Source organism: Schistocerca serialis, chromosome 6 (assembly GCF_023864345.2).
Source record: "Schistocerca serialis cubense isolate TAMUIC-IGC-003099 chromosome 6, iqSchSeri2.2, whole genome shotgun sequence".
In the NCBI taxonomy this organism is placed as follows: Eukaryota; Metazoa; Arthropoda; class Insecta; order Orthoptera; family Acrididae; genus Schistocerca; species Schistocerca serialis.
The window spans coordinates 57329743-57346718 of record NC_064643.1 but is presented as its reverse complement, the minus strand read 5'-3'; the positions used below and the strand labels follow the sequence as shown (position 1 = coordinate 57346718).

The window sequence follows — 16976 nt, the reverse complement described above, 5'->3', positions numbered from 1 at the left end:
GGGGACAGGACGAACAGTCCTGGTGTATCTGAGCAGAAGTTGTTGCGGACGACCGACGTTAGCCTCCTCAGGCAGCCTGAGGCCGCCGACGCGGCTCCGAAACCACGCCGGCCCGGAACTCAGGCGGCCTCTACATTATGACGTGGCTGGCAGCCGGCTTCCAAGTGGATACGCATCTATATATGACGGTAGTATCTGTTCCCGAAACAACAGTTACCGTTGATGACCATGCAGCTTTGCTAGAATGAAATGATAATTAAATGGGCACCCTAGCTGCAACCAGGCGATGATATACTTCACTGGGGACATGTTGAAAATGTGTGCCCCGAGCGGGACTCGAACCCGGGATCGCCTGCTGACATGGCAGATGCTCTATCCATGTGAGCCACAGAGGGCACAGAGGATAGTGCGCCTGCAGGGACTTATCCCTTTTAATTATCATTTCATTCTAGCAATGTTGCATGCTCACCAACGGTAACTGTTCTTTCGGGAACAGATGCTACCGTCATATATAGATAAAGTATGGCTTCCAGGCCATGACCTTGTGCGAACGCACACACTATGCCCGAACTCGTACGGGACTTGGTAGATTAATCTGCCACGAGTAATGAGTATGATGGCAAACATCTATTAGGCGCACTACGAATGTAGTGGTGTGGACATGTTGGGATTGTGGGTCTCACTGGAGGTCGTCAAGGGGTAAGTCCCTGCAGACGCACTATCCTGTGTGCCCTCGGTCGCTCAGATGGATAGAGCGTCTGCCATGTAAGCAGGAGATCCCGGGTTCGAGTCCCGGTCGGGGCACACATTTTCAACATGTCCCCAATGAAGGACACGCATCTGCTGAGTCGCGGTCGGCCAGTAAGCGCCCGCGTCATGGCGAGTCAGGATGGACTATGGGAACAGCGAGCAACGGGGAACGACTAATTCTCACTCACCTTAGCCAGGCTGATGCAGTGCTCTAGAGTTTACCACTGTTTATCTTTCGATACTGGCTGCCAAATCATTACTCGTTATATGAAGTAGCACAAGTGTAATGTAGCGCCCGAACGCAAAGGAATGTGCACTCATTTAAATTGTCGCTAGAATGCAACATGAAGTAGTTGATGCACGAAACCGCAGTGTAACCTGAGGTGCTATTGGTTGATAGGTATCTTAGCTACCTGTCTAATTGTCCAAAAGAGCACTTGTGACGGTGTGATTAAATTTTATAATTTGAACAGAGGGTATGAGCTGCACTTGCTGCTATAAGGTCTAATGATCTGAGTACTCATTTAGGGTCATTAGATCCACATCTGAAAATATGTAGTATGACCCCAAAGTTTTAAATGACCGTTTATTGAGAGACATGAAATGGTTAAATCTAAACAAAGCATCAGGACCAATGGAGTTCTCTATCTATACCGAATTTTCGGCTGATTTAGACCCTCTTCTATAATCTATCGTGCATCCCTCGAACTAAAAACTGTTCCTAGTTATAGGAAAAAAGCAAATGCCACTACCGCCTTCAGGAAGGGTAGTAGAAATGATCCACAAAACTACCGTCCCATATCTCTGGCACAGATTCGCTGTAAAAGCTTAGAACATGTTCTGAACTCAAACATAATGACGTATCTTTAACAGAATGACCATGTCCATGGCAACCAGCATGGATTCCGAAAGCACCGATCGTGTAAAACCCAAGTCGCACGTTTCTCACATGACACACTGAAAGCTTTGGATCAAGGCAGTCAGGTAAATGTGGTATTTCTTGATTTACGAAAAGGATTTATCTCAGTACCACACCTACGCTTATTGACAAAAGTTCGATCGTAGGGGTATGAAGTGATATTTGTGATTGCATTGAGGACTTTTAGGTAGGGCGGACGCAGCAAGTTATCTTTCATCGAGAGTCATCATCAGATGTAGGAGTAACTTCAGGTGTGCCGCAGGAAAGTGTTTTAGGGCTGTTGCTATTGTTGTTGCATAGTGAAAACGTTCCGTACAATATAGATATTAACCCGAGAGTTTTTGCAGGAGATGCAGTTGTCTATGATGAAGTACTGCCTGAAAGAAGCTACATAAATATTCAGTCAAACGTTGATAAGATTCCAAAGTAGTGCAAAGTTTGGCAACCTTCTTTAAATGTTCAGAAATGTAAAACTATGCACTCCACCAAACAAAGAAAACGTCGTATCCTATGACTATAATATCAATGAGTGTCTGTTGGGCAACTCATGCAAATACTCGGTGTAACGCTGTGTAGGGACATGAAATGGAGTGATCACATAGGCTCAGCTGTGCGTAAAGCACGTCGTACACTTCGGTTTATTGGTAGAATACTGGTGAAGTGCAACCATTCTACAACGGAGATGTTTACAAAGCATCCGTGCGACCAGTGCTCAAGTGAGTGGGATCCTTACTGCATCAAATAGAGCTAACAGGACATATTGATCGTATAAAGAGAAGGGGAACGGGATTAGTCACATGCTTCTCTAATGTTTGGGAGGGTGTCACAGAGATACTGAAGAAAGTGAATTGCAAGACTCATGAAGATAAACGTAAAGTATCCCAAGTAAGTTCGTTAACAAACAAGGATCAGCTTTAAATGATGACTCTAGGAATATGCTACTACACGTTAGATATCTCTCACATAGGGATCGTGAGGAAAGGATTAGAATAATTTCTACATGCACAGAGGCATTCAAACAATCATCTTAGTGCACTCTGCACATGAACGAGAATAAACCTAATATCTGGAATAATGGGACGTAGCCTCTCGCATGCACCTCACAGTGGTTTTGTAAACTGTGGATGTACTTGGAAGGACCTGCGAGCCGTGTTGCTGCAGCTCGCGGTGAGCCCCGGCAGGCGTGGGCAGACGCTGAGACGCGGTGTGCTGCAGGGGACAACACGGCGGCCATCCAGCGGCAGGCGGCGTCCGCCCCCCGGCCGCCGCCCCCCGCCCCTCTGCTGGGGGCGGCCCTCGCCATCGCGGCTGCCGCCTCCGGTCGGGCGCGCGTACGCAGCTGATGGCGCCGCCGGCCGCCGGCCGCTCGCTTGGGCCTCGCAGTCACCTGCTCGCTTCATCAGACGGGTAATCTTGTCCATATGGCGTATCTGCACTTACCTTCACCTACTATCATTATATTCGTAAATACAGTTCTTGTTCGTAGGCGTACCTTAAAGTACACCAAGGTGCCAAAAGTCACCAGACCCCTCCTAATATAGTGTCGGATCTTCTATTGTCAGGCGTGGCATGGACTAAAGAAGTCAAATGTTTTTTATTCCAGTCTTTTATCACAATATCAGTTCCTTTGAGGATGACCGGTTTCAGCCAGTAATGACCGTCTTCACATCTGTTCTGCACCATGTCCTAATGTGAGTTCCAAAAATGACTGTGTGGACGATGTGGCCCATTCTACACCTTATTTTATATCTATGTGACGATTTTGTGCTGAGTATATTTATATGTTTTGACGATGCCACTACGGCCTCATCACGTTAGCACATGGTGTACAACAGATCTGAAGATGGTCATTACTGTCTGAAATCGGTCATAAGACTCCAATAAAAAACATTTGATAGTATTGGATCACTGTTCATATTCACGACTATGTAGCAGCTGGCGAAACTAAAGAAGTCGTCTGAAGTCCCCTGCAGAAATATTCAGCCAACTGCCTCCGTAGCCGTTCATAATTGCGAAAGTATTACCAGTGTACAATTTTGTGAATGAATTGACCTCTCGACTATGTCCGATAAAGGTTTCAAACAGGCGATCTGAGTGCCCACATCATTCGCTCGAATTGTCCTGAATATTCTTCAGACCAATCAAGAACAACTGCAGCCCCGTGACATGGCGCACTGTGATCCATAAAATGAACTCCATGCGTGGATCAGGATCATCTCTGGGTAGCCGAACATAACCATAAGCATTTTCGGTCGATGATCGGTTGATTTGGAACAGAGGATCCGGACCATTCGATGTAAACACAGTTGACACCATTATAGAACTACCACCAGCTTGCACAATGCCTTCAAGACTGGGGTACATGTCTTCGTGGGGTCTTTGCTATACTCAAACCCTACCATCAGGTCTTACCAACTGAAATTGCGACTCGTCTGACATTCCCCAATTTTCCAGCAGTCGAGGGTCCAACTGCCCAGGAGAGCCACTCGCGTCGGTCGTCTGCTGCCAGACAACTAAAGCAAAATTTCGCCATCCGTCCTAATGCTTAAGTTCGTAGTACGTTTCACACTTATTTCTTTGGTTATTTCATTGAGTGTTGCTTATCCGTTAGCGTTGACAACTCCACGCAAACGCTACTGTTTTCGGTAGTTAAGTGGAGGCCGTCGGTCATCGGGTTGTCTCTGGAGGGAGTATGGTATTCGCTGCACACTCTTGACACTGTGTATCTAGGGACACTGAACTGTCCAGCGATTTCAGAAATGGTAGGTTGCAAGTATCTACCTCCAACTAGCCTTTCGCGTTCAAAGTCTGCTAATTCCCGTCACGCGGCCATAATGACGTCCTGAACCTTTTCACATGGATCACCTGGGTACAGATGACAGTTCAGCCGATGCACTGCCCTTTTATACCTTGTGTCCATAATACATCCGCCATCTGTATATGCGCATATCGCTATTCTATGACTTTTGTCAGCTCAATGTATAGTTCCTCTTTGTTCACATTGGAGGTTGGGCACACCGAACGGTTAGTTCGAGATCCACAGCAGAAAGGGATTCGTTCCTACCCGCAAAACGACACCTATCTTTCGCGAAGACTGAGAGATGTGTAGCTAACAATCCCCAATGTGCGTGTAGTGCGGTGTTCCATCTGTGGCACTTGAAGTATGAAAGACCGTGAATTCTGTTTCTGGCATATAGCTCTCCGTTGTCGAATAGCATCGAGGAGCAACCCTGAGCTTAACATGCCCATGTGAGGAACAGGCCATCCATAACGCTGTCACATTACCCACTTTTTTCCACGACTGTGACGGAGTGTTTGGTCATCACGATTCTTACGCCACCACCTGCAGTCCTCTTGCTGCCCAGACACCTGCAGCTCCAGGCTTCCATCGGGCTGCCTCCGACGCCCCTCGGCCAGGGAAGCGGGCTCACACTACCGTGGCGGCCCAGACACTCCTCTGCAGCAATAATAAAAAAGTGCCCACTCTAGTGGACAACGTGAAAAGCTCTCCGACTGCCCGCGCAGTACTGGTGTCCTTCGCAATCCACTGTCTCAGAAGCGGGATCGTGGATGATGCGCAAACTACACGTATAGGCTGTCATAGCTTGTTCGTGTGACTCAAAATGTTCCTGCCAAGAACCAAGGTGCTGGATTTTTCAGCAACTAGTGATTGAAATTGCTTATTTTTCTCACTGTGAAGGCGAATGTGAGGCTAGATGACTTTTCTGCTTTTATTTATTGTCGCCAGTTGTTTCATTGCTCTTGGAAAAGTATCAACAATAGTAATATCTCTCACCTCCCGGAACAGGTATGTTTTAATTTTTCCTATAGATGAAATAGATTGAAAGTTTTATTTTCCAGAGTATTCGAATTCTGTGTCCCGGTTTGATTGGATTACATCAGTATATGAGTAATTAAGACGAAGAACAAAGTGCGAATAGAGTAGGAAACCGACAATGAGGTAGGAATTCTGGATTTAATATACTGGTAGGTAGTTACTGTGTTATTCCAGATTATAAGGAAGTATACATCTTGACTGTGTACTGCGAAGAAAATCGGTACATAGAAATAAATTATGACGCTCCGAATGTAAATAATAACTACACGTATTGTATAGTTTCAAACAGAAAATAAAGTCCAGAATGAGATTTTCACTCTGCAGCGGAGTGTGCGCTGATATGAAACTTCCTGGCAGATTAAAACTGTGTGCCCGACCGAGACTCGAACTCGGGACCTTTGCTTTTCGCGGGCAAGTGCTCTACCATCTGAGCTACCGAAGCACGACTCACGGCCGCTACTCATAGCTTTACTTCTGCCAGTATCTCGTCCCCTACCTTCCAAACTTTACAGAAGCTCTCCTGCGAGAGCCCAGGTGCTACGATAACAGTCATATGGATACCGTGCTAAGGGTTTTAGAAAGTTTCTCCTATGTTTATACACTTCACTCGAACGAACACAGGAAATTTCTAGGACGAATGCGTTCCTTGTTTGATGACAAAGGAATTAAATAACGCTTTCTGCAACGGTGATACGAAAACGGTAAAAAGGAACGGGAAACGACAAGATATTCTTAACATTTGAAATATGAGATGAGCCGCTTTTAGAATTATTCACAAAATTTGAAACAACGCAATCATCAGTGTACCAGAAAAGCAACAGGGAAGACATAAAACTGTATGTTTTTCAGAGGAGATAACAGTCTTCATTACAAATATTCTCACTAAATGATAACAAACAAACAAATCTCAGTTTGAACTAGGCGTCGGGATAGCCCAGTCAGAGGTCAGTATTTCATGATGGACCGTATGAAACTATAAATGGGTTTACAGAAGGAAAATGCTTCTAAATCAGAAGATTAGGCCTACTGATTCAAAGACATTTTTTGAACTGGTATCCCAAAGTCAGTGCAGATGAAACACAAAGAATCTGGCTGTGGCCATAAACGGAGTAGCCATCCCGAAACAGTGCAAGAGATACTATACTGAATAGAAAAGTGTGAAATTAAAATTGAAAAATACTTGCAGAGAATAGGATCATTCGACTAAAATGTATGCCTGACAATCTGGAAGTTAATTTTGAGTCACACATTCCAAATGAAGGCACGGTACACGTCACTGGATGGCGCCAGATCATCTCCTGTGCATGGAGTCATTTACCAGTTAGCTTCTAATGCAAGTAAACATTATCAAAAAACGAAGGAATTCCACAGAATAAAATTCTGACTACATCGGAAAATTAGCTCGAATGAGAAGAAAATTATGTTTATTTCGTTTGTGAATGCAAGACTTTGAAAGTTATGAGTTATGTTGGATCCTTTGTGGGTAACTGAAACTGCTGATCATGTGGATGCTGAGGCCATCAAACAAAATTCCAATATGAACACTTAGGGAATATAACCCCTTAATAAAACGAAAATTCCAAACGTGAGTAAAAAAGACTGTGTGGAACCTTTAAATATACCCAGCTTCTTCGATAGTGACAGAAGCTGAAGATATGAATCAAAATTTGTGCCATTGCTGGGACTTGAACCCAGGTATCTTGCTTGCTAGAAATACATGCTGTCCATTACATGACTATAGCAGTATGGCTAACATAGGTACACAGACTACCCTCTTTCAGTGCCACCCATAACACAGACTTCAATTCACGCCTTCAGCCTATTTTTCCCTACTCGAATCGTTAGTACTGCCGAGATTCTCCGGTATTGGAATAGCACCACAGCTTTGTACGAAATGGGGAAACCCTGCCTCTACCTCAGGTGTAGATGATCAATTGATATGATGGAATTACAATTTCCCTGAGGCGTATGACTCTCAACTTTATCTTCGATAAGTAGGGGAAAATGGGCTGGCAGCATGCATTTAAATTTTTGTTAGGCACAGCATTAAAGGAGAGTAATTCATGCAACAGTGTTAGCTGTATTGCTACGATGATTTAATCCTTAGCACATCTGCATAGTAAGCAGGAGAGCCGAGTTCAAGTCCCGGCCTTGGCACGAAATTTACTTCATTTCTTCAGCTTCTGCCATTATTAAAAGTAAAGTTGAGATTCATATGTGTCAAGGAAATTGTAATTCAATCTTATCAATAGATCACATAGTCCTGATGTACAGGCAGCGTTTCCCCATCACGTGCCAAACTGGGGTCGTATTCCAGTGCTGGAGAGACTCGGCAGTAGTGATGATTTAAGAAGGTGGAAAACGGCTGAAGGTATTAATTGAAATTTCTGTTAGAGCGGGCTTTGGAGTACAATAGTCTATGCGGGTGTGTTAGTTACACTGCTATGGTGGTGTAATGGTTAGCATATCTGCCTAGTAAGCACGAAACGTGGATTCGAATCCTGGCTGTATCACAAATTTCAATTCATTTCTTCAGCTTTTCTCACTGTCAAAGATAAAGTTGAGAGTCATATGTGTCAAGGAAATTGCAAATTCCATATCAGTTCCCAGTTCCGATAAACAGAGTTATCTTTTGAAAACTGCAAATCAATGAGAAATTGGGTTGCGCAATGTGAAATGAGAGGTGTAACATAGAGAATATCTATAGAAGATGAGAGATGTAATTAATGGCTATAAAGAAAGATTGAACTCAAAGATTTTACAAAGAATTATACAATTAATGCGGGCATGAGTGAAAGAAATTGCATGACAAAGTGATGAGAAAATGACTCAAGATAATGATTTCGGGATCCTAGTATCAAAACTATACGCAAAATAATTCCTGATGGAATTTTAGAATGACATCAAGAAGAATGCAAGACTATACTATGTGAAAAATCTGGAAACGTTCGATACTGAGGAGTGAAAGATAAAATTATCTCTAACAAGAATGGTAACAACATTTGGGAAAGAGCGTTCACTGAAGGTGTAACACAAAATTAGGCGATAAAAGGTTGCGAATTATGTGCAAACTAACTGAAGTAAGTCTTCCGGGGAATACAGTGGTAATGTGGTCCCATGACACTGGATTCACTTTTGGGAGCGACTGCGACTGAAATCTCGTCTATTCAGATATTGGTTTGCTATGGTTTCTGTAAGACTCTGAAGACATGTTCTGGGCAGGTTCCTTAGAAATGAAAGCGGCCGATATGATCATGCCTTCCCCTCGCATCTGGTTGCTGTGTTGGCCACTACCTACCTCGGCCGTGATTAAGCGTCATCCTCCAGTCTCCCAGCCCAGTCAGCAACAGAAAACTCGCAGCATGGCGACTCTCATTGCGTAACATTAATTTAGAGGCAGATTTATTACTTGAAGAATTAAGAAGACTTTCTTAACGCGAAGTTCTCATTATCTTTCTCTATAGCAACGTTTATTAGTCTTAGATATGAGAACTTTTTCCGCTTGTAGTGACACGTTAATAAACTCTGCTCATTTCCGACGTTTTTCTGACAGCGGTGAGAGAAATCAGTACATAGCGAAACGATATTCGCCTCCATATGTTTTGCTGATTAATAACGGTCGGTCTTCAGTCCCCCCGTCGCACTGTGGGTGCTCCTGCTTTCTGGTTCAGAGGCAGACGTAGTTAAGAGAATGCGACTAGCGCTGCGTTTATCCCAAAATCTCATTTTAGAAGGAACAAAGAGATTACATATTTCTCAGTTGTCAGATAAATGTAACAGTGGATTAATCTCTAGCCAGAATAAGTTACTGTGACGGACACTAGTCAGGGTCTCCTAACTAAACCCCTAGAACTGATTGTCCCATTAGCAACACGAGCCTCGTGGGGTTCTGAGCTATTCCGGAGTTGCAAACTGAAATATTGAGCTTCTCTGCGAAGCTGCTTGGACGACCCAATGGAAAGACAGGTATTTGAATTGGATTCTGATCTCCTTAAATGACATCAAAATTAAAATAATGTTATAAACTACGAATCTAACGGGACTTCTTATCATTCACAGGAGTTCTTTATCGGTTAAGCTGTAGTGGTCCACAAGTCAGATCTCCCGGTATCTTGAAGTGGCCAGGGTCTTTGTATTACTTTTCCACCCTCCTCAGCTAACTTCAGTGCAATATCTAGTCTCGATGAAGAGATAAAATCAAGAAGTTTGCTGGCAAATTAAAGCTGTGTGCCGGACGGAGAGTTGAACTCGGAAACGTTGCCTCGGCTCCCGAGATCGTGGTTCGGTCCGGCACACAGTTGTAATCTGCCAGTAAATTTCATATCTGCTCACACTTCACTGTGGAGTGAAAAGTTCATTCTGGAAAAATTCCCCAGTCCGCAGCCAAGACATGACTCCGCAGTATTTTTTCTTTCAACAGCGCTTGTCCCGCAAGTTTCGCATGAGAATTTCTTTGAAGTTTGGAAGGTAGGAGATGAGGTAATGGCGGATGCAAAGCTGTGAGGACGGGTTCTGAATCTACACTCACCCTCATAAATTAAGGATAATGCTGATACATGGTGAAACAACGCACTGGTGGGCGGTTTGCGGCTTTAAATCACCTCGGGGTATGACCATGCGGTGCATTTGACCTGTGGTCGTCGCACGGTGGCGCTGGCAGCAGTCCACATACGCGGAGGTGTGTTGGTACATGTCAGAGTACGGTGCAGCGAGTAAGTGTGCACGCGTTTTCAGACGTGCTAATGGTGACTGTGTGTTGAATATGGCTCAAAGAAGACATATTGATGACGTTATGAGGGGTAGAATACTAAGTCGATTGGGGGCTGGTCAAACACAGCAGGTCGTAGCACGGGCCCACCGTGTGCCACAAAGTGTGATCTCAAATTTATGGCAACGATTCCAGCAGACAGGAAACGTTTCCAGGCGCTGCAGTACAGGACGTCCACAGTCTACAGCACCACAAGAAGACCGATATCTCACTACCAGTGCCCGCAGACGGGTACTGAGTACTCAAGGTAGCCTTGCTCGGGGCCTTACCGCAACCACTGGAAGAGTTGTCTCCAGACACACAGTCTACCGACGACTGAACAGACATGGTTTATGGAATAGTGGTCCGAGGTTATGTTCACGGACGAGTCGAGGTGTAGTCTGAACAGTGATTCTCGCCGGGTTTTCATCCGGCGTGAACCATGAACCAGGTACTACCAACGCCTTAATGTCCTTGAAAGGGACCTGTATGGAGGTCGTGGTTTGATGGTGTGCGGTCGGATTATGATTGGTCCAAAGACACCCCTGCATGCCTTTCACAGAGGCACTGTCACAGGTCACGTGTATCGGGGCGTCATTTTGCACCAGTATGTCCGCCTTTTCAGACGTGCAGTGGGTCCCACCTACCTCTTGATGGATGATAACGCACGGCCCCACGGAGCTGCCATCGTGGAGGAGTACCTCGAAACGGAAGATATCAGGCGAATGGAGTGGCCAGCCTGTTCTCCAGACCTAAATCCAATCGATCACGTCTGGAATGCTCTCGGTCGACGTTTCGCAACACGTCTTCAAACCTCTAGGACACTTCAGGAGCTCCGACAGACACTGGTTCAAGAATGGGAGCCTATATCCCTGCAGCTGCTCGACCACCTGATCCAGAGTATGCAAACCCGTTGTGCTGCCTGTCTATGTGTGCATGGTGATCATATCCCATATTAATGAGGGGCTACATGCGCAGGAAACTGTGTCGTTTTGTAGCACATGTGTTTCGGGACGGTTTTCTCAACTTATCACCAATAATGTGGACTTAGAGATCCGCGTCGTGTGTGTTCCCTATGTGCCTATGCTGTTAGCGCTAGTTTTGTGTAGTGCCACGTTGTGTGGCACCCCATTCTTCAATTATCCTTAATTTATGAGCATCATAGTACCTTGAGTACGTTAGTCGGTAGGCCCCATGCTCGCGAGAGGCAAAGTCCTAATTTCGGGTATCGGTCTGGCGCACAGCTTCATCCACCAGGAAGTTTCATATCAGCTCAAATTCAGTTGCAGAGAGAAAATTTAACTCTAGATAAAATCAGCATCATCACCTCCACTAATTTGTCGTCTGATATACTCAGATTAAACACCAATCTCTTCTGCTGGCAATTATATTGCGAAACTCTTTTCCGTGATTTAAGATTCGAGTGAGTAATGTAGGATAACGAACAGCTGTATGGGAACGTGTTTTCCCTTAGGCTGAGCGTATGCGAGAGGTAAAAATTATTCCTGTTCTAAAATAAAGCATTATTTGGGAAGGAGACATACGAGCTCACCCTGCATAGTCGCAGTGGCCATGATTACTGATCCGACGTAGCTTTATTTAAATATACTTCAGACTGTGGGCAGACAGCGATAGATGAACACGTGTGAACTGGACATGAGAGACATACTGTTCCTTTTCGTCAGTAACTGTTGACGAGGAGGTATAATGTAGAAAATAATTTTGTTACAGCTATGTTGCGTTGAGGAATCCTCCAACGTAGCTAAAATTGTCGAAATTTCTCATTTGCAAGTGACTTCAGCGAAGAGAAATGTATAGACTGTACCAAAAACTGAGGGATTTAAACTATCGGAATTTAAACGCAGAGATTTTATCGCTCCAGAAATAAACAATTTGGTATTCTAAATAAGTACCTATATAGCTCGTACAAATCCTCAATTCCTCGTCGCTCGCTATGTCCTAGAAAATTACAAAGTGTAACGCAACCGCTCTGTTCCAGATGTGTCAACGGGCTGCCTGCAGAGAAGTGAACAGCTTGTTTCAAGGCGTTCTGCATTTGCTCCAGGATGCAGCCGAGGACGCAGTTCTTCGACAAGTGGACGCCAGGAAAGACTGGAACTGTGTGAATGAGGTGTTCTCTCCAATGAAAGAGAAGCCTTCTGTACAGATCTATCAAAGTGTGATACGTGGAATTACATTTAACGGAAAGTGGGAGACGTGAATGAGGTGTTCTCTCCAATGAAAGAGAAGCCTTCTGTACAGATCTATCAAAGTGTGATACGTGGAATTACATTTAACGGAAAGTGGGAGACGTGACTTTGGGGACGAAGAGAAGTTATTTGAATTACACATGGCTTTGTAAATAAATGTATCATTGTTAATTTTAATGAACGTAGAAAATAAAGAGCTGAATATTTCTGTAACCCTTTCGCCGGTATTCGTCTTCAGTTTCACTGGCGATACAACAGAAATACAAATCTTGTGTTTTCGTGTTTCCGAGTGAGACCGTTATGATGTCAAGCGACAGAAACCTTGAATGTGAAAGCGATGGGCGACTAGTGTGTCCAGCAACACTTGTAAGATGGTGGTTGCAATAACCTACAGAGCAAGTTTAAAAAATGAAGTCGTACTAGTGGAGGTTTAGTTCAGCTTCCCAAGGGAAAGTGTATTACACAAGGAGTTATGGTACTGAAACGGGTTAGGAAATGAAAAAAAAAATATCGCGACACGTCCTTAGCACTTGGCAACTTTGAAACAGCTTTCGATAACGTAAAATTCAATAACGGTTCACAACTCTCAGAACGCTGAAGCTAAAATAAAGAGACAGGGGAATAAACTACAACATCCACAAATCCCTGGTGTCACTGTTCTTCGAAGGTACGTAGAAGAAGAGATAAAACACTTGAAATAAAATTTCGGAATATGTCAACACTCCGGTACCTCGCGCTGCGGAATTTGAATCCACACCAGACGCCATGGACGTCGAAGAGCCCTACAGGTCTGTGCACCATCGCGCCGCAAGCTGTGGCGGCGCGCACCTCCTGGCCCGCTTTTAGTGTGAGGGTGCCACAGTGGAACATGTGGTCCCAGCGGCCAATAGCGGCGCCCCTGATAGCGTACTTAAGCGCCGGCCACTCGCTCAGCTAGTCCTCACCATTGACCGTCACCTCACCTGGATCCCTCTGCTCCATCCAATCCAAAGCCCACAACCGCCTCCGCCTCCTCAAACTCCTCTCTGGCCGGACATGGGGGTTGCACCCCTCTACCATCCTCCACACCTACAAATCTTTAATCCGTCCCATCCTCTGTTATGCCAGTCCTGCCTGGATATCTGCCGCCCCCCCCCCCCCCCTAAATTCTATAAGTCCCTCCAGATCGTTGAGCGTCATGCACTCCACCTCGCCTTCCGTATATACCTCCCGTCCCCCGCGCAGATCCTCTACAATCTCATTCCTTTCCCCCATATGCTCCTATTCCTCGAACATATCCACATCCTCTACACCTCCCGCCGCCTTGGGCCCCCTCACCCCCTGGTTGCTCCTCTCCTCTCCCATCCCCGCCCCCTGCCACATCTTCACTGTTGCGTCCCCCCTACCCTCCATCTCTACACCCTTCATCTCCTTTCCCAAGGTGGCTTCCATCAACTCCCCCTCCCAGATGATGCCCTATCTCCCTCCATTTATCCCTCCTATCAACTCTGATCCTCACTCTCCCTCCTTTCCTCTGTCCTTTTCCTGGGCTCCCTCTCCCCTCCTACCGTCCTCTTTTTTCCCCACCTCTCCTGTCTCTCCCCCCTTCTCTCCCCCGAGTCCGTTTGCATTTCCCTCCTCTGCCTCCTCTCATTCCTTCTCGCATCTGCCCTGCCCCTCTCCCCCTTTATGAGTCCTCTCCCTCCTTGGTTCCCCCCACCCTTTTCGTTTTTTCCTTCCTCTCTCCTTGTTCTTCCCCCTCCTCCAGAACTCCCCCCCCCCCCCCCATCGGCCTTTGTGCCGCCATTTTCGTGCAGTGTTTTACAGTGAGTGTTTTACAGTGAGTGTTCCTTGTTGTGTTTTTTGAGGAGTGTTGCGAACGGCCATCATACTGTCGCTGGGTGTGCTTTTTATCTCTTGCGAACAGAAACCAGACTGTCGCCATGTTTTTTAATTGTGTGTGTACTATGTTACTTGTATGATTCCTGTGTCTTATATTAACATTGCCAACCCCTTTTGCTTTCTGTTTCAACTTTCCGCATTTTTCCGCCATTTTACACTTTAAGTCACCGTTTTATCGCCTGTTTTTCTTTTTCTTTTCTTCTTCCGTTTTTCAAAACAAAGTCTGTAGGCTGTAGAGCAGCGTACTAAGCTGCTGCCAGCCCGCCGCCTTCGGGAGGAATTGACAATCAATAAAGAAAAAAAAAAAAAAAAGCTCATCCAGTCAGTCTTATGTCGCTTACGTCGGTTTACACCTCGCTTGCGGTAGACTGCTTTCTCCTTTGTTCTGTGTAGGAGTGGACGTGTTTGTTTCCTTGTGACTATTGTTCTGTCGTGTCGTATTCGTTCTGTCCTTCGTTGGTCGTGTCCGTCCTTTTCCGTTGTGTTGGTGTTCGCGGGTCTCGCCGCGCCTTCCGTCACTGCTACACAGCGACCGTCCTGGTCGCAGTTACAACAAACACAGGTATCAGTGCTCAGGTTCGCAGAGGAAACAGCCATTGCGGACTATTGTAAGGAAGGCTTTTGAGGAGATTTGAGAGAAATGGACATAGTCTGTGAAATAGAGTGAGTATCTGCAAGACACGGTTGGATGGCAGCGTAACTTCGTACACGCACTCACCATCTGCGGGTACGTAAGCGATCAGAGATGCCATTTTCTGTGACAAGTAGAACGGCTACCAGATAGCTGTACTATCACTCCTCTTTAGTGTTGTTGCCTGGTTGTTAGCGTAGCGGACTTCAGATGACGACACGTAGAGGCAACGTACTAATGTGAGACAGCATTATCAGACCCTGACATTCTGAAAGGCAGCTCGTTGGGGGTCTCCATTTTCTATGACAGTGAACCGATGCTGGGGTGCTAGGTAACGTGAGGGCAAGGCAGACTCATCGTGAACTTCCAATGGACCACCGCTGACGACGACAGTGGAGGTTCGCAGTACAGTGCAACAAGTCCATCATAAGTCGTTCATATATGCGCTTGACACATGAGAAAGAATACTTGACTCCATTATGAGATTTGTAACTCTAAGAGCGGCAACTATTTATTTACAACTTGTACGAAGTAGATGTATGATTCAAAGCTTCACCGTCCTTGAAAGTAGTCACCAGCATTGTGTACAGCTCGTTAGCAGCGATGAGGAAGTCGTAGGATACCCTAACAACACCGCGAGTTGTTTTGATAGTTCTAGTGGAGTGATTTATTATCCAACGAATTTTTGTAAAAGTTCTGAAGCGATTTCCATGAAGTGTTTCCTTCACTTTAGGAATCTAATTGAAATAAGGCCTAAAACTGGGAAGTGCGGTAGGTGCTGTAGCAAGCCCCATCGACTGATAAAATCGGTTACTACTTGAGCCATGTGCGTCCGAGTATTACACACACCCATGTCCGAGGGAGGACTCGAACCTCCGGCGGGAGGGGCCGCGCAATCCCTGACATGGTGCCTCTAGCCGCGTGCCTAAGCTGTTCAGTTTTGGAACACAGCGCAAGACAAGTTTCGAGCGAGAAGCGGCGAGACTTCCTGTAGGACCCGTCCATCATTCTGCAGGACAATGTGCTAGCCCAGATGGCGCAAGTTGTAAGTGATTTGTTCAGTCCGTGGGACTCGGAAGTGCTGTACCACCCACCACACTCCCCAGATTTAGGCCCGTGTGACTTCAACTCGTTCCCTTAGATGAAGGAAGCGCTTCACGGCATTCGCTTCAGAACTGTTACAGGGATTCGTCGGCCAATAGACCACTCTAGTCGAACTTTCAACACAACTTTCGCTGGTAAACGTATTCTGGACCTAATTCTCTGATGTTCACGGGTTCTACTCTGTGCTGGTGACTTCTTTGAAATATGGACCTATCTAGTTGCCGCTATTAAAATTCCAAGCCTCGTATACTCTGTGTCATACTGCACCAGCGATCGCTTACGAGGAGCAGGTGGTTTAGGTAACTACCGTCCCCTGCGCGGGCTGCCGCTAACACCACAGCAGAGCCTGCTGCGTGTGTTCAGTGCCACCTTCGGGAATCGTAGTTTCCTGATGAATGGCGTCGCACTGTCTTCTGTGGTCAATGGCAGTTTAGCGCTACACCGGGTGAACGTCGTTGGCGAGAATGGCGGTAACTTGGGGGAAGTCTTCCAGTTATTTGGAAAGGCCTCTCGGTGCAGGGTGGCATCGAGGGTAACTTCAGCTCACGACTGGTAGTGTATGTGGGAACTCTAATGGCACAACTGTACGTCACTGACAGCCTGCGTCGTCACGTTTCACCTGGAACGGGACAACATTGTGGTGCCCTATTTCTCCCACACATGGCGTGTGTCTGTATGTACTGTTCGTGAGGTACTCCCCTGGCCATCAAGAGCCCGATATTCGTCTGGCTCCAAGTAGGGCGTCAACTCCCAGTGATATCCGGGATATCAAGGACCAGCTATAACGGTTGCGAACCAGCTTGCCTCAGATGAGGGGACAACGCCTTGATGATACATTTCCCAACCGAATAAATGTGTGCATCAAGGCCAGAAGGGTGGAAAGTCATACTGAAAAG

General features: G+C 45.9%; 1 long non-coding RNA gene and 1 other non-coding gene across 2 annotated transcripts; both read left to right on the top strand.

Moving 5' to 3' along the window:
• Nucleotides 1-729: 729 nt before the first annotated feature.
• On the top strand, nucleotides 730-804 carry Trnat-ugu (transfer RNA threonine (anticodon UGU)). Its single transcript has one exon. It is a non-coding gene; the product is annotated as a tRNA-Thr (tRNA).
• Nucleotides 805-3005: 2201 nt separating this feature from the next.
• On the top strand, nucleotides 3006-12482 carry LOC126484645 (uncharacterized). The gene is made up of 2 exons (XR_007587901.1): nucleotides 3006-3076; nucleotides 12254-12482. It is a non-coding gene; the product is annotated as an uncharacterized LOC126484645 (long non-coding RNA).
• The last annotated feature ends 4494 nt before the right edge of the window (nucleotides 12483-16976 follow it).